The sequence below is a fragment of the Melanerpes formicivorus genome, unplaced genomic scaffold (assembly GCF_026170545.1).
Source record: "Melanerpes formicivorus ecotype bairdi unplaced genomic scaffold, bMelFor1.0.p_v2 SCAF_18, whole genome shotgun sequence".
NCBI lineage: Eukaryota > Metazoa > Chordata > Aves > Piciformes > Picidae > Melanerpes > Melanerpes formicivorus.
The window spans coordinates 15,397,308-15,414,998 of record NW_027142370.1 but is presented as its reverse complement, the minus strand read 5'-3'; the positions used below and the strand labels follow the sequence as shown (position 1 = coordinate 15,414,998).

Here is a 17,691-nt window from a genome sequence, read left to right as displayed (position 1 = left end):
CTTTTTTTCACTAAAGGAATAAGCATCAGTATTAAAACTCCTTGCACACATTGTTCACAGGATCACCGAATGTTAGGGACTGGAAGGGGCCTCTGGAGATCTTCCAGTCCAACCCCCCTGCCAGAGCAGGACCAGAGAATCCAGCACAGGTCACACAGGAACACATCCAGATGGGCCTTGAAAGTCTCCAGAGAAGGAGACTCCACAACCTCTCTGGGCAGCCTGTTCCAGTGCTCTGTGACCCTCCCAGTGAAGAAGTTCCTCCTCATGTTGAGGTGGAACCTCCTGTGCTGTAGTTTATATCCATTGCCCCTTGTCCTATCCCAGGGTGCAACTGAGCAGAGCCTGTCCCCTCCCTCTTGACCCCCAGCCCTCAGATAGTTATAAACATTTATTAAATCCCCTCTCAGTCTTCTCCAGACTAACCAGCCCCAGGGCTCTTAGCCTCTCCTCATACAACATTGCTCCAGTCCCTTAATCATCCTTGTAGCTCTCTGTTGGACTCCCTTGAGTAGATCCCTGTCCCTCTTGAACTGGAGCTAGGAAAGCTAATACCTGTCAGCGACCCCAATTTTATATTCATTGTCTTTACTTTTCTCTCTGACAGGAAGGGAAGTAGTCATTAGTGAAAGTTTGGGTAGCTTTGTAAACAAGACTTTCATCCTCCCAGAATTTCACTCAGATCTCCTCTGCACTGACAGAAAGTGTATCACTGAGTCATCAGGGAGGAGTATCTATCCATCACTGCTGACCAGTCCCCAATACATGACACTGATCAGAAGATGGAAAGGTCTGCATCCTACACCCCATTCCTCTAAGCCACCTAGTCATCTGAAAATAGAAGTACTTCATCAATCAGGCTATGGACCACCTCTGCTGAAAAGGCTGTGATTGCACTCTGTGGCTTTGATTTATAGAGCATGCATTGCTGCCTTTTAGTGCCTTTCTCTGAGATATGACAAGACCCCACGTGGAGCTGGTAAAGAGCTTTAAATGAACAAGAACAGCAAGATCTGCAGTATCCCTCAGGGCCCAAATCTTCTTATGATCCTTCTTCTGCCCTTTAGTATGAGAGCTCTGACATCTTGACAGCTTTAATAGATACCCAAGAGGCTGAACAAAGAAGGAAGATCTTCATAGTCCGTCTTGTCTTTTGTAAAATGCTGAGGGATATTCAAACAGTGAAGCAGTAATACTGGGGGCTAAGGGAAACAGGTAACAAGACAAGTGCTTTAAAATAAAAGAGTAATCTTTAGGTAGTGACACAAGAAAAGGGAAAAAACCAAACCACAAACAAAACACCACAAAATTCAGTTAGCAATATCCCTGCCCATCTCAAGTTGTTATCACAGGGGGAAAAAAAAATATAGGAAAGCAGAATGCTTTGATTTATAAGTCCAAAGGTTAAATCTCAGTTATATCCCTTGGGGTTTGATTTCTTGCTTCATTTTACATCTTCCCCAATTTCCTTTGGAATTTTATTTCCTCCATAAAATAGGTCTCATAACTGGTCTGGTGTCAATACATAGCTTCATAAACATTCTGGAGAAAGCAAATAAAAACAGTAACAGGGAATATAGAAAACAAACATCCTGTCCTGTGGAAAAGGGCTCTGTGCACACTTAACAAGGAGAAATACCTTAATGACACCATCTATCTTTAACCACACAGGACTTCAGGAAAGTGAGGGCCCAGCACTGCTGTGATTACATCTGTGGAAGTTTAGCAACTGAGATCAAGGGGACCAGAGCCTAGCTTTTTCACAAGATCAACAGTGAAGGGACAGTTTGACCACCATCAAATGGACCAGCTCTGCAAAGAAACGTGATCATTGCATTTGAGATGAAATTGACTCCAGGACTTCAGGTCAGGAAGGAAACTTTTTTCACAGGTGACTGAACACATGCAGCTCATTCGGTGAGCCCTATGGCTAATTAGATAAGTAAGTAAATAAATAACCAACAAAGAAAAGCTAACAAAAACCAAAATCCCCATTCTTATGCCTTTTCCCTCCACCCCCATCTCTAGAGAGAGTTAAAGATATAGATGAGACAGGAGGTTACTCACCGTCGAGGAGTCACCGCTTCCGGTCTCAAGCGTAGCTCCCTCAGCACAGGTGGGTGGGTGGGTAGAAAGTTGACTAGCCCTGCCCCCATCTATGACATCACACTCTACCTCATAAAAGGTAGTGAAAGTGCTCTGAACTCCAGTCTGATTTCCGAGAGATACAGAAAAGAGATAGTGAGAGAGAGAGCAAGAGAAATATCGTGCCGCAGCGTAGAGGTGTGGCGAGAGGCAAACGTGTGCTGAAGGAGCTATGCTTGGTCAAGGAGACAGGGACTCTTCCACGACGAGTAACCCCGCTGTCTGCTGGCTCCTCTCACTTGCTCTCATAGCACAGGTTCAGCAGGCAAACCCTGCAGGCTTTGCTGAGAAAGGGGAAAATTCTGGTGCCTTCTGATGCAAGCCAGAGAGGACAGAAAGCTCTGCCCCCTTTAACAGCTGGCTGACATCACACCAGGCTTAGGAATTTGCTTACTCTACCTCCAAGTGGCATTATTGTCTGTGTGGTTCTGAACAGTCAGACTGCACAAAAACATAACCACTGATGCAAGGAGCTGGATTTCCAGTGACTGCAACTGGAATGACACTTGTGTCCACCAGTGCTGAATAAATCTTACACAATCCAGCCCCTTGGGCTGACCCTTGAGTAGAGTAAACCAGAGGGTAGGCCACCTACACCACTGTATGAAGGAGGAGGTCAAGAAAGAACGATGCTTTCCACACACCCAAAATAAGAACTGAGAAACTGTGCTGAAAGAACAAGTGAGGGAAGTATAAAAATTCTGGGCACACACTGATTTACAGAGCACACTTGAAAGGCACAGAAAACACCAACCCAAAATTGCAAAGAGGTGATGCATTTTTTAGACAATGAGAACTGGAGGGCTTCAAATGGGAGAGTCATTGCAGTTGACTGGAAAGGGGGGTTTTACCATCTACATTCTGGAAAAGCAGGTTTGAGAGCAAGCAGATTTGCTTAGATTAGCCACTTAATATCCTAACTAAAACTAAAAATGCCCCCCCCAAAAAAAGTACAGACTGCTAAACCTAAGCCCACTAAATAAAACTGGGGGGCTATGCAGTGCCAGGGAAGTGACAGCCTAAGATCCTGCCTTCTGGAAGAGGAAAAATGAATACTCCTCAAATCTCTTTGAAGGGAACACATTACCAGCACACAAAGTTAATGTGGACATTTTCCCCTTAAGCTTTTTGTTGCTACAAGGATCATGTAAATTATCATCTAATCATGAGTACTTTTTCAGTCTTAGTGATGATTAATGTGTACTCCCTGCCCTGGCTGCGTGCTCTTTGGTTTCCTCTCCTCTCCTTCTGGTGGATAAAGGAAGGGTGTGAGCCAGAAACAGTCACTTCACCTAACAACAAAATTTAAGCATTTTTCTTCTTAACCTTCAAAACTCTTAGCACAATCTAACCCTGCAGTCCCTGCAGATGCTGCTTTGCATCCTGGATATCTGTGGATTTAAAACCTCAACGAATTGGCTTAGTCCAGTTGAGGACATGAAGAGCTGTTGTGACTGTTAGAGATGATCTATACCTTCAGGAACACAATGCAAAAACCAGGCTGCATCTGAGTAATGCACAGTGATGATAGTGCTGTGAATTTCAGTTGAGAACAGAATCAAACATCTGTCTGATTTCTCAGTACATCATCTTGACCTCAAGCTGTTTGCATGTTGGAAGACAGAGAGGAGGAAAAACACCTCTGCTGCTCTGTATTGCATCTACTCCTGATTAACTCATGGGTCTGCTACTCTGCCAAAGACAAAGGGGGGAAAAAAAATGAACTTTTAGAAGCTTTTATGGTAGAATGAAGCAGTTAGAATTCAGATAATTCATAACTTAGGGAGCCTATGACTTGCACCACAGTTGTTTTTGCCAAATAAAGTAGGAATGTATTTCAAACGCCAGCGAAGCCTAGTTCTGACAAAGAGAAGGATGCTCCCAGGATACATCCTTAAAGGTGAGAAATATTCCACTTGTAGTAGCAGTTCTAATATCTCCCAAAAAAGAAGTAAATTGCCTTTCACTGGGACACAATTAAATTCCAGAAGACTGAGGATAGCCAGGAATATTCTCCAGTAACCAGACAGGACAGGAAATACAGGGAAATAGGGTGGATTACATCACGATGGCGTGATATAGATAGCCCTGTAGATTAGGTAGCACATAATAGCCCAGGAGGTACTTCTGGCTAGCACTGCCAAAGTCTGCAATCGTGTTTTGGCTCGCTTAGGATGATATCTGTAGCTGATAAAGAGAAAATTAAGGGAAGAGCAAAAAAAGATAAGACCAATTTGATACACTAGATCACATCTTTGCCTGAACAAAGGCAGAGAAACCTTACAGCTAAGTGAAAACACTACGAAGATGTTCATGCCTTTAAGAAAGGAAGGAAATCTTCCAAGGGAAGACAACTAAGATTAATTAAACGAATGCATGGACATGCAAAGAGAGAGTAAGCAAAAGACTTCAGGGACGTAAGTTATGCCAAACAGCAGAAGAAAACTATGTGAACACAGATCAAGATATTGATTTGATCTCCTGCACTCAGGCATGAGAAATAAAAACTAGTCCCATGTTCAGTCTGACATCAAAGATCTGTCAGGGGAAGAAACCCAACACACCAAAGTGCTTTCTTGCTTGCTTAAGAAGATGGACAGATGATGGGCAATGGGCAGCCACCACTAAGGCCTCAGCAGCTGCTGTCTGCAAAGTTTGAGTATAGCAAGACTGTGAAAAGCTGAGGAGTACCAACCATGTAGAGACTTTGCATATGTGCTAGTGGTACACCTACAGAAGGTATAAATGGATGTATTTTAAGAGACTGAAACAACAGCTTGGAAAGGCCTGGTAAAAATGCCAAGCTGACACATATAAAAGTTTGAGACCCTCCCCAACACAGACACACCTCCACCCAATGTCCTCTTGCTGTAGTGGATCAGCTTTAAGGAATGAATTGAAGAATCTGTTGTTTACTATTGGTTGTAGCTAAGGAGTGATGAAATATGCAACCTTGCTCCAAAATCTGTACATTCTCTGGGTTTTTTGAGGGTGGGAATGCTGAATCTAGTTGCAGGTATAAAAAAGGATGGAAGTGCTTCTGCAGGCTTTAAGCTTGGCTGCTGATGCTCTGCTCCTCTGTTAGAGGGTTCTGATGTTCTCTTTGATGAGATTTAGGCCAAATCACTCAAATGTTCTGTTTGCTATGTACCCAGTCACAGAATCACTCAATCACAGAACATGAGAGGTTGGAAGGGACCTCCAGAGATCATCAAGTCCAATCCCCCCACTTAGTTCACAAGGTATTCTGATGGTGTGTTAGAGTTAGAAAGAACTGATGTGAACAGAAAGCATTTGAGAATATCTACCAGGAAGAGGTTAGGGTTGATTTTTCTGCTGCTGGATAGTTTTTCACCTTGATTCCATATGGATGTCTTCAATACATGATACAAACCAAGCCCAGCTGCTTATCAGTTAAGTGAGATTAATGAGGTGATGTGAGAACAGACATTTTTCCTTTGCTTCTATGAGGTCCATAAATGATAACAACAGTCATAACGCCATGCTCCATGTGTAGGAGAAAATATTTCAGTGGCTAAAGATACAAAGCAAATCTTAACCTTCCTCACCTCTTCCCAAAGGTTGTTCTGAACTCCTGCCTTTAGTGGAAATGCATTCCTGTTGGGAATTTCATGAAACACTTCGTTGGAAGTTGTTTTGTTCAGCATTCGCAATTGATTCTGCTCAGGTTTGGAAAAGCTGCTGATGGTTCCCCTTGAGGATATGTCTTGTTGCCTGTGAGTGCTTCTTGTGTGTGTGTGTTACTCATCTGCAACTCAGGGTGTCAAGAATCATAATGAAAGTCAAAGAATCTGATGAGTCTGAACTGAAGTTGTCCTTCTTTTAACAGCTGCAAACGCACCCTCTGATAGTACCCTTGGAAGGGAGATTAAGTCTCATGATTATCTAAATCAGGAGGTGAAATAATTGCCAGAGCAGGAAGATAGGCTTCTCTCTAAGGAGGAGACCAAAATCTCCTATTGTGTGTTACATCTGTTGTTATGTAAATTCAGTTCTCCATAATTCCATGTGCAAATCTATGCTGTACACTAAGGAGGCCAACTGAGAACACCCCAGGAAAAAGGAATTCTTAGTTAATACAAAGTGGTAAGGCTTGGTCCCAAACCACATCCTTTAAAGGCAGTAAGACAGGGAAAGAGGTGAACAGGAACCAGCACCAAGCCCTCACTTTTACTTAATAATTTGGATAGCAATAATCCTTTAGGACCATACCTTAGGGTGTGTTAGAATGGTCTCTAGGCCTTGCTAATTATTGCAGGGCTGGTGCAGTTTGTGTATCAGAGAGTCATAATATTCTCATTTTCTTCCCAGCATGGCCTGGAAGGGGAAAACAAGCTGGAGTGAAGCCACAGCTGCTGTAGCAGGAGAGCTTTGCATCGGAGTGTGAGCACGATCTTTAAAGCAAGTGCAGTCTGTAATGAAGAATATTCATCAGCAGTGCCTTCAGTTCTCTGTTTATTTCATTTTTTTACTGTGAACATACTTGTTTCAAAGCTCAATCTTTAACCTGTAAGCCTTTACTTTGTTCTCCTGGAATTAAATGGCTTAACACTAAGTGGTAGCAGAAATGCTTCCCTTTGCAGAAAACTCCTCTGATGAGAAATTCCAATACAGGTAATCTTCAGAAAGTCATGAGTATTTGTTACCTGACAAAGCACAAGAGCATGTTCCCTGTAGCCAAAATGTTTCTTGGTAAGGATGGCAGTCTGATGTGTCTCCATGTTAACCTTGCAAATAAAGACATACAGAGGAGGGGCATGCTTCCTGTCTCTCTGAATGCATTGTAATGAAGACAAGTGCAGTGTGATTTTGGTCTGCAAATGAAATCCTAGCTGTTATCTCCCCATTTGCACAGCAGATATTATTTCACCTTTCTGTGTGTGTGCTTCCAAATACAACGAGATGTTGTCTCAGCCCTCCAAACAGCCTTCAATCAAAACCCTGTGGCTTCAGCAGAACTTGGGACTCTTTCAGAACACAACACTTTCCTGTGGAACTGTCTTAAGCTTCACTCATTTGCTTTTCCCTTCTGCCCATCACCACTCAATGATCTTTGAGGTCTCTTCCAACCTTAGGAATACTGAATCCAACTTCATTTTCTTCAGTGGCTTGGAAGAAATAACCATAACACTAATGGAAATAAACTCATAGATTCATAGAATGGTTTAGGTTGGAAGGGACCTTGGGAATCATCTAGTTCCAATGCAACTGTCATGGTTAGGGACACCTTCCTTAGACCAGGTTGATCAAAGCTCCCATCCAACCTGGCTCTGAACACCTCCAGGGAGGGGACATCCACAGCCTCCCTGGGAAACCTCCTCCAGTGTCTCCCCACCCTCGCTGTCAAGAATTTCTTCCTAATCTCCAGTCTAAACGTTTCCTCTTCCAGCTTCAATCCATTCCCTCTCATCCTCTCACCCTTGTAAAAAGTCCCTTCCCATCATCCATTCCAAATCCTCTGCACTACTCATTCTGTAGGTCAACTTTATGATCCCCCAGATGCCCAAAGCTCAGGATATCTCTACTATTGTCCAACCCAGCAACACCTATAAAGGGAAAACATTGAACTAAGATCCTACGAGATCTTTCACTTAGCTAAATGAAAATGCTGTACAAATATCACTTGGAAGAGACCTCCAGAGGTCTCTTGTATGACATTTGACTTGAAATGAGTTCATTACAAACATTAGATCTGCTCAGCTGCTGCTTTTTCTGCCTGGGACTTGACTCCCTCAGGGATGCCAGTTGCATAAACCCTCTGGACTCCGGGCCTGCACCATCTTCCCTGGGAAGCATCAGGTGAACTTCATCAAATGAACTCTTAATCTTCAGTATAGCTTCATATTTGGAAGTATCACAGTATCACAGTATAACTTAGGTTGGAAAAGACCTCGAGGATCATCGAGTCCAACCTATCAACACAGACCCCATGACTAGACCATGGCACCAAGTGCCACGTCCAATCCTCTCTTGAACACCTCCAGGGACGGTGACTCCACCACCTCCCTGGGCAACCCGTTCCAATGACGAATGACTCGCTCGGTGAAGAACTTCCTCCTCACCTCGAGTCTAAACCTCCCCTGGCACAGCTTGAGACTGTGTCCTCTTGTTCTGGTGCTGGTTGCCTTGGAGAAGAGACCAACCCCCACCTGGCTACAAGCTCCCTTCAGGGAGTTGTAGACAGCAAGAAGGTCTCCCCTGAGCCTCCTCTTCTCCAGGCTAAGCAACCCCAGCTCCCTCAGCCTCTCCTCACAGGGCTGTGCTCAAGGCCTCTCCCCAGCCTTGTTGCCCTTCTCTGGACACCTTCAAGTGTTTCGATGTCCTTCTTAAACTGAGGAGCCAAGAACTGGACACAGGACTCAAGGTGTGGCCTAACCAATGCAGAGCACAGGGCACAATGACTTCCCTGCTCCTGCTGGCCACACTATTCCTAATGCAGGCCAGGATGCCATTGGCCCTCCTGGCCACCTGGGCACACTGCTGGCTCATATTCAGGTGGCTGTCGATCAGCACCCCCAGGTCCCTCTCTGTTTGGCAGCTCTCAGCCACTCTGACCCCAGCCTGTAGCTCTGCATGGGATTGCCGTAGCCAAAGTGCAGCACTCGGCACTTGGACTTGTTGAATGCCATCCCGTTGGACTCTGCCCTTCTGTCCAGTCAGTTGAGGTCCCTCTGCAGAGCCTTTCTACCCTCTAACTGACTAACATCTGTCCCTAACTTGGTGTCATCTGCAAACTTGCTGATGACTGACTCAACCCCCTCATCCAGATCATCGATGAAGATGTTGAAGAGGACAGGGCCCAGCACTGATCCCTGGAGCACACCACTGGTGCCTGGCTGCCAGCTGGATGTGGCACCGTTCACTACCACTCTCTGGGCCCGGCCCTCCAGCCAGTGGTACAGAAATGGCCTTAGAGGCACTACAGAGGTATCTATGGCTTCTCTCCCCCCACACTCCCTTTCCCCCCATTCATCTTGGAGCTGTTTCAGAGAATAGTTAGGAATTTTTCTCTGATTTAACTTTCAGAAGCCCTAAGACAGTGTTTCCATCAAACACATCATATATAATGAATCTATGACCATAAGGGATTTTATCAGCACTCATTTGGATCAACCTGCAGAACTCATTGATGCCTTTATCCTTTAGGAGTAGCAAATTGACTCAGTGTCAGGATGATAAATTTTTTATGTTACCTCATCACCAGGTAGTCCCTTTCCTGGACAATGTATTGAGGGATACAGCCCATGCCAGCAGGACCTGAGGACTCCTCTATTAGTCACAAATAGAAAAGCTCAAACAATTTGTTCCAGATAAAGGCTTATCAAAACCTGTCCATTTGCAGCTATCTTGGGGTTCATGCAGCCATCGATTTTGGAACAGAGCACACTTACTGTGGCCTCATTTCACCTTCCTGCATCAGTATGTCTGCATAAATTCAAGCACATATGCAAAGGTTATTTAATTTCCATCCCAAAAGGCACAGCTGAAATATTTTCCTGTATTTTTCATCTCTTTCCTTTCTCCCAAAGCAGATGACATGAGCTAGTTGAATGTACAGTGCTAAATCAAGGTCTCTTCCTTTGGCCTCAGCCTTCCTCTCCCAGAAGCTGTCCTCTGACAGTGGTAACTTCAAAGCCAAAATACAGACCCTAAGTTTCTGTTTGTTCTAATAGCAGAGACCATTGTGGAGTCCACCCAGTTTTATGGTCCTGACTCTCTCTCTCTCAGTTCTTTCCCAGCACTGCTGCTCTTCGATTTCATATTCTTGTCTGGCTTGTGGTTTGCCTTTTCCCTTCCCCTCACCCTTCCCTATCTCATATTCCACACTCATAGAACCAAAGAATCAATAAGGTTGGAAAAGACCTCAAAGATCATCAAGTCCTTTGCCTTACTTCCTTATTCATAGAACTACTAAAGTTAGAAAAGACTTCTAAGATCAAGTGCAGTTATGAATCCAAGATGACCATGGCCACTAAACCATGTCCAGCAGAGCCATGTCTACATGGTTTTGGAACAGCTCCAAGGATGGGGACTCCACCACCTCCCAGGGCAGCCTGTTCCAATCCCTGACCACTCTTGCAGCAAAGAAATTCTTCCTAATCTCCAACTTAAAACTCCCCTGGTGCAACTTCAGGGCATTTCCTCTCATCCTATCACTTGATACCTGGGAGAAGAGACCAATCCCTACCTCACTCCAAACTCCTTTCAAGGAGTTGTAGAGAGCAATGAGGTCTCCACCCAGCCTCATCCAGACTGAACAACCCCAGCTCCCTCAGCCTGTCCTCACAGCAGGGGTACTGATTTGGCAGTACTTTATTTACCAAACCCCAGACCAACATTGTCTCCATAACTCTTCAGCATTTAAAACACAGAGGTTCTGTCTGATTGCCCACTTGAAAACAAAGGAGAAATCCCACAAAGTCTTTCTGGTGTGGAGAAAGGAAGCCCCACATCAGTGCCTATTAAGTACCTTAAGTACAGGCTCTTAATCTAAATTTAATGAAAGACTGCCTCACTTGCTTTTAATAGTAGGTGAGTTACAAACCACCTGAGTTTTCTCTGAGTCTATAGAATTCATGAAGAGGTTGGTTTGGGTTGGAAGGGACCTTCAAGATCATCTAGTTCCAACCCCCTGCCATGGCCAGGGACACCTCCCACCAGCCCATGTTGCTCAGGGCCTCATCCAACTTGGCTTTGAACACCTCCAGGGAGGGGGCTTCCACAACCTTCCTGGGCAACTTGTTCCAGTGGCTCATCACCCTCACTGCCAAGAATTTCTCCCTAACCTGCAGCCTAAACCTGTCCTCCTCAAGCTTTAATCCCTTCCCTCTTGACCTATCACTACAAGCCCTTGTAAATGTCCCTCCCCTGCTTTGTTGCAGTCCCCTTCAGATACTGGAAGACTGCTCTGAAGTCTCCCCAGAGCATTCTCTTCTCCACGCTGAACAACCCCAACTCTCTCAGCCTATCCCCACAGAGAAGGTGCTCCAGGTGCTTCATTGCCCATACATACACCACCTTGCTTTTACAGTAGAAGGTAGGTACAGTGATTCAGCCTTAAATGAAAGAAAAGTAGGAACTTAAAACCAGTTTCTTTTCTTAGATCTAAGACCCATAGGAAGAGGTGATAGGGAACCTGCCAGCTCACCTGAAACAGTTAGAACCATAGAATCATAGAATCAATAAGGTTGGAAAAGACCTCAGAGATCATCAAGCCCAACCTGTCACCCAAGACCTCATGACTACTAAACCATGGCACCAAGTGTCACATCCAGTCCCCTCTTGAACACCTCCAGGGATGGTGACTCCACCACCTCCCTGGGCAGCACATTCCAATGGCTAACAACTCTCTCAGTGAAGAACTTTCTCCTCACCTCCAGCCTAAACCTCCCCTGGCACAGCTTGAGACTGTGTCCTCTTGTTCTGCTGCTGGCTGCCTGGGAGAAGAGACCAACCTCCACCTGGCTACAACCTCCCTTCAGGGAGTTGTAGAGGGCAATGAGGTCTCCCCTGAGCCTCCTCTTCTCCAGGCTAAACAACCCCAGCTCCCTCAGCCTCTCCTCACAGGGCTGTGCTCGAGGCCTCTCCCCATCCTTGTTGCCCTTCTCTAGACACCTTCAAGTGTCTCAATGTCCTTCTTAATCTGAGGAGCCCAGAACTGGACACAGGACTCAAGGTGTGGCCTAACCAGTTCTGAGTACAGGGCACAATGACTTCCCTGCACCTGCTGGTCACACTGTTCTTGGTGCAGGCCAGGATGCCATTGGCCTTCTTGGCCACCTGGGCACACTGCTGGCTCATGTTTAGGTGGCTGTCAATCAGCACCCCCAGGTCCCTTTCTGTTTGGGAGTTCTCCAGGCACTCTGACCCCAGCCTGTAGCACTGCATGGGGTTGCTATGGCCAAAGTGCAGCACCTGGCACTTGGACTGCATGCTGCATGCTCACTGTTGTTCTGTGATAAATCATGAGGCTCATCCTTTATCCATGAGGACAAGCTATTTCCAGTTATCTCCTTCGTATCATCTATCAAGAGTAAACATACAGACAACTGCTCTCCAGCATTTCCTTTATCTGTTAACATTCTTACATCTCTAAGCTCCCAGGCCAGGTGTCAGAGGCATTTTCACAATGCTCTACCCACAGCTAATGTGCTGACTGACCTCCAGCCCTTTCACCTTCCTTTGAAGTCCTCGCTTATAAATTCACTTCTAGATAAATCCACAACCTTAACCAAACTGTCTTGTCTCTTCCAAATGTTTTAAGAATCCTTCTCTTAGTGTGGTGGCTGAGCCTATTGTGCAAAGACAAATGGGCCTGTGAAAAGAACTGGAAATTGGAAGCAGCTAAGGTGTATGTTTGGAGTGTGCTTTGGCTGTTGATTAGGTATTTTTGGACTACAATCAAAGGTACCTGGCTGATGCTCTGTATGATGCTGCATCTCTCTCTGACTCAGGAACTTAGGACTCTTTGGGCAAATTTTCTGGTAATACAGCAGACAATGCTTGTGGAGGTCCAAATCAAACCTGAATGTGACAGGGGGGCTGCCTTGGATAAGGAATTTTAGAATAGGATAGGATAGGATAGGATAGGATAGGATAGGATAGGATAGGATAGGATAGGATAGGATAGTGTAGAGTAGAGTAGAGTAGAGTAGAGTAGAGTAGAGTAGAGTAGAGTAGAGTAGAGTAGAGTAGAATAGACCAGACCAGACCAGACCAGACCAGACCAGGTTGGAAGAGACCTTCAACATCATTGCATCCAACCTATCAACCAATCCAACACCACCTAATCAACTAACCCATGGCACCAAGCACCCCATCAAGTCTCCTCCTGAACACCTCCAACCACCTCCCCAGGCAGCCCATTCCAATGGGCAATCACTCTCTCTGCACAGAACTTCTTCCTAACATCCAACCTAAACCTCCCCTGGTGCAGCCTGAGACTGTGTCCTCTTGTTCTGGTGCTGGCTGCCTGGGAGAAGAGACCAACATCCACCTGGCTACAACCTCCCAGGAAAACCAGTAGCAAAGCTACTGAAGTAAAGAGAAATGGTAAGAAATGGAAACTCATATCCTGAGTGGAGAACAGGCAAATGAGCTGAGCAGCTTCAGAGCAGCAGTAAACAGAACAAGTGGCTATTTATCCTGGGGTAAGAAATGAATACACAGATCTGTTTTATTGTAATGGCCTAGCTAACAAGAGTCAGAGAGGAGTACTAAGCAAACACAGCAGCCCTGGAGCTAGCAGAAGTCTGATTTTGTTTTCCAAACCACCACCATCATGGTTGAAACCAACTCTGCTCAATGAAAGTAGCTATCACCAAAAGGCTATCAATTAGCATAAGCTAAGTACATGGAGATGGTATTTAATTCACTGAGGGCTGCATATGCTCAGCACCTCAGAGGATTCATTCCCATACAAGGGTGCAACTGATTATGAAGCAAATCTTCATCCTATTAAATCAACTAAGGCTAGAGATAAAGAAAATTGTTTGGAAGTGCTTTCAGTCTGGGACTTTATTGCAGGAGGTTGTTTATTCTTAGAGGGGAATATTGAATATGCTAATTTAAAATTACAGAAGCAGCTCTCTGTCCATGGACCAAGGTCCAGGAGGCTTTGCTTAGGAACAAGAATATCATCAACACTGACTAAAAAACTATTTTTTTTTTCAATCTCTGGCATTTAAAAAATATTAATTCCTTTTTGCTGGGCTGCCCAGGGAGGTGGTGGAGTCCCCATCCCTGGAGGTGTTCAAGAGGGGATTGGACGTGGCACTTGGTGCCATGGTTTAGTTGTCATGAGGTCTGTGGTGACAGGTTGGACTCGATGATCTTGGAGGTCTCTTCCAACCTTGGTGATTCTGTGATTCTGTAATTTCCTCATCACACCTTGTCTTTACTTTCTTCCTTATAATCCTCTTCATGGCTTCTCACTAAAACCAGAGTTTTTCCTCTAGTTTATTTACCAAAACTCAGCTGGAAGCAGGAATCAAGAGCCTCACCTTGCAACACAAAGGATCACAGAATCACAGCAGGTCAGGGGTTGGAATGAACCCAAAGATATCATCAAGTCCAACTCCCCTACCAGAGCAGGACCATACAATCTAGCTCAGGTCACAGAGGAACACATCCAGACAGGCCTTGAAAGTCTCCAGAGGAGATTCCACAACCTCTCTGGGGAGCCTGGTCAGTGCTCTGTGCCCCTTACAGTAGTTTCCCCTTGTATCATAGTATCATATAGTATCAGTCAGGGTTGGAAGGGACCACAAGGATCAGCTAGTTCCAACCCCCCTGCCATGGGCAGGGACACCCCACACTAGATCAGCCTGGCCAGAGCCTCATCCAGCCTGGCCTTAAACATCTCCAGGAATGGGGCCTCAACCACCTCCCTGCACAACCCATTCCAGGGCTTCACCACTCTCATGGGGAAGAACTTCCTCCTCACCTCCAGCCTGAATCTCCCCACCTCCAGCTTCATTCCATTCCCCCTAGTCCTATCACTCCCTGAGATCCTGAGCAGTCCCTCCCCAGCCTTCTTGGAGCCCCCTTCAGATCCTGGAAGGCCACAATGAGGTCACCTGGGAGCCTTCTCTTCTCCAGACTGAACAGCCCCAACTCCTTCAGTCTGTCCTCACAGGAGAGGTGCTCCAGCCCTCTGATCATCCTCCTGGCCCTTCTCTGGACACCTTCCAGCACCTCCAGATCCCTCTTGTAATAGGGGCTCCAGAACTGGAGGCAGTACTCCAGGTGGGGTCTCAGCAGAGCTGAGTAGAGGGGGAGAATCACCTCCCTTGCCCTGCTGGCCACACTTCTCCTGCTGCAGCCCAGGCTCTGATTGGCTTTGTGGGCTGCAAGTGCACACTGAGAGCTCCTGTTGAGCTTCTCCTCCCCCAGCACCCCCAAGTCTCTCTCCTCAGGGCTGCTTTCCAGCCAGTCCCTGCCCAGCCTGGATTTGTGCCTGGGATTGCCTCGACCCAGATGCAGGACCCTGCACTTGGGCCTGTTGAACCTCCTGAGGTTGGCTTGTGTTGAGGTGGAACCTCTTGTGCTGCAGCTTGCATCCATTGCTCCTTGTCCTATCACAGGGAGCAAATGAGCAGAGCCTGTCCCCTCCCTCCTGCCCCCCAGCCCTCAGATATTTATAAACATTTATTAAAACCCCTCTAAGTCTTCTCTTTTCCAGACTAAAAAGCCCCAGGTCCCTCAGCCTCTCCTCACCAGGCAGTGCTCCAGCCCTCTAATCATCCTGGACCCTCTCCAGCAGATCCCTGTCCCTCTTGAACTGGGGAGCCCAAAACTAAGCGAAGTCCTTGCTCCATTGATGGTAAGGATCTGTGCTAGTCCCACCTGATCTTCCTGCTCTGGTGAAAAAAAATTTTGCTACCTGTATGCAGGGAATTTGATGGGAAAGATGAAAGGGAAGAAAAAGCCGGAGGGAAAGGAATGGAAGAAAGAAAGAAAAGGAAAAACCAGCAGTGGGTTCTTTCCTTTACTGGCATCATTTACACTTCAGGAGTGTGACATTTGTTGTCTTACTTTTTTAAACTTACTGTTGTTCTATTTGCAGCAAAGTCAATGAAGCCAAAAAGACCCCCTTCATATGCTATGCTAGTACCATAGCAATCTAGAGAGGAAAAAGCAAAGAAGATCAGCTTTATGCTTCTTTTCAGAGATCAACCAATCCTGGAGTATGGAATCTTGGGGGAGGGGGAAAGGAAGGGGGTAAAAAAAGCCCAAATAGGATATACAACACGTTATATGTTATGTACACACAGCATTCTTGTTGCAACACAGTTTTCTCTAACAGGGCTGTAAGAACTGTGGGGTGGCTTTCACTTGCCTTTTAGGTTTTGATGGGGTTTATGTCTCTTTCCTTTTAGCAGAGCTAGAGATAAGGCCACACAGAGATTCACACATCCACGTGCATGCATTCACTTCACTCACAAACATTGATTCATATTCTTAATAATGCCAAAAGTCAAGCAGAGTTTGTCCTCCCCAACACAGTTCTGAATGATATTGTGGTTCTTTGTAGGCACAGCAGTGTTACAGTATTGTAATAACCACCCTGGTGCTTGGTGTTTGCATTAAAACACTTCAAGGTAGTTCATCCCCATCAACTTACTTCTGTAGTCATGAGGTTGGGAAGCTTGAAGTCTGGATTTCTATTGCACTTCTGACATTGTACTGTATGCAAGTTGCCAAATAATGGTATTTCATTTGAGTGGAAATAAAATACTGCTTATTTGTAATTGGCTATCCAAGAGACAATGAAGAAGAAGATGATGAAAGCAGAAGCAGCAAGTAGACAAGCAGATGTGGATGTGCACTTGGATACCAGATCTCTGGATAGCAAAGGAGCATACAGTACCCAGCACCTTGAAGATAAACAGCTTGGGAAACACTGTACAGATAACAAGATAATGGTCTCCAGAAGGGATGCACAGGAGTCCAACTCACTCTATCACCTCCTGGTCAGAGCAACAGCAGAAGAAGTAAGCTGGGCAACCTTAAAATGTTCTGTACGTCAGTGCTGCTGAGCCTTTGGAACAGACCCAGATCATTTCCACACGTGGAGCTCGTCGTGCCTTTGTCTGCATCTGAGTGCAAAAAGCCAACCCAACAGAAACACAATGGTGATGAAGCCTGGAGAGCAGCGGGTGCTAACAATGCCAGACTGGAAATGATGGAGCCCAGTGGTCTGGCCACTGAAACTTCACAACGGATGGTGATGTTCCAGCAACGAATAGATGCTAGAGAGTCACGATGGCTTATTCAGCGGCCGCACACGCTGAATAAAGAGGCTTGAACAGGAAACACACACAACCACAGAAGCCAAGCTGGGAGAAGCGCTGGTTTGGGGAGTTGCTGTAGATAGATGAATATGACAGCTCAATGGGTATGGAAAGCTGGACCCAGATGGCAGAAGGTAAGAAAAGATCACAGCATTTACTATGCAGCACAGCTGTCGGCGATGCAAGGACAGATCACTCCATCAGCATGAGCAAAATGGAAGAGGATCTTTTCATCGCTGTGGGAAGATCAAGGTATTAAAATCACAGGGGTACATTTGTCAAGAAGTGAAGGCCAATTGCAGGACAGACACGGGAACACTGAAGCAGCTCCTTTTAGGATTGCACGTAGGACCTCAGAACGTTTGATGCAAGAAAGCCTGGCAAATGCTTAAGACCTTCTACAGTGCTTTGCAAAATATCAGAGTGCTCTGTCGTGAAAAACATTTGCTCTGACTTCTGATGTGTTTGAGGAAGGCCAGTGATGTCACTGGGGAATCTTATGGATGGAATGAAGGGCACGAGAGAGTCGTCCTAACCATCTCCATACTTGATTGGGCTTAAACAATGGAAGGGTGCTTTTGCAAAACCAGGTTTGAAAAACCATCTTACTTCAAGTATTTTGGGCCTCACAAACCACCATCCTTTTGAAAAGACACTCAGGAGAGTGAAGCATTTTATGCCTTTACATGCATATGGTCTGTGTTTGAGCTGGAAGACAACAAAAGCGTTG

General features: G+C 45.6%; 1 protein-coding gene across 1 annotated transcript in view; it reads right to left on the bottom strand.

Annotated features, from left to right (window-relative positions):
* LOC137446732 (catenin alpha-2) overlaps nt 1-17,691 on the bottom strand; it is a 727,090-nt gene that overhangs the window by 24,604 nt on the left and 684,795 nt on the right. The gene's annotated exons all lie outside the window — the stretch shown is intronic.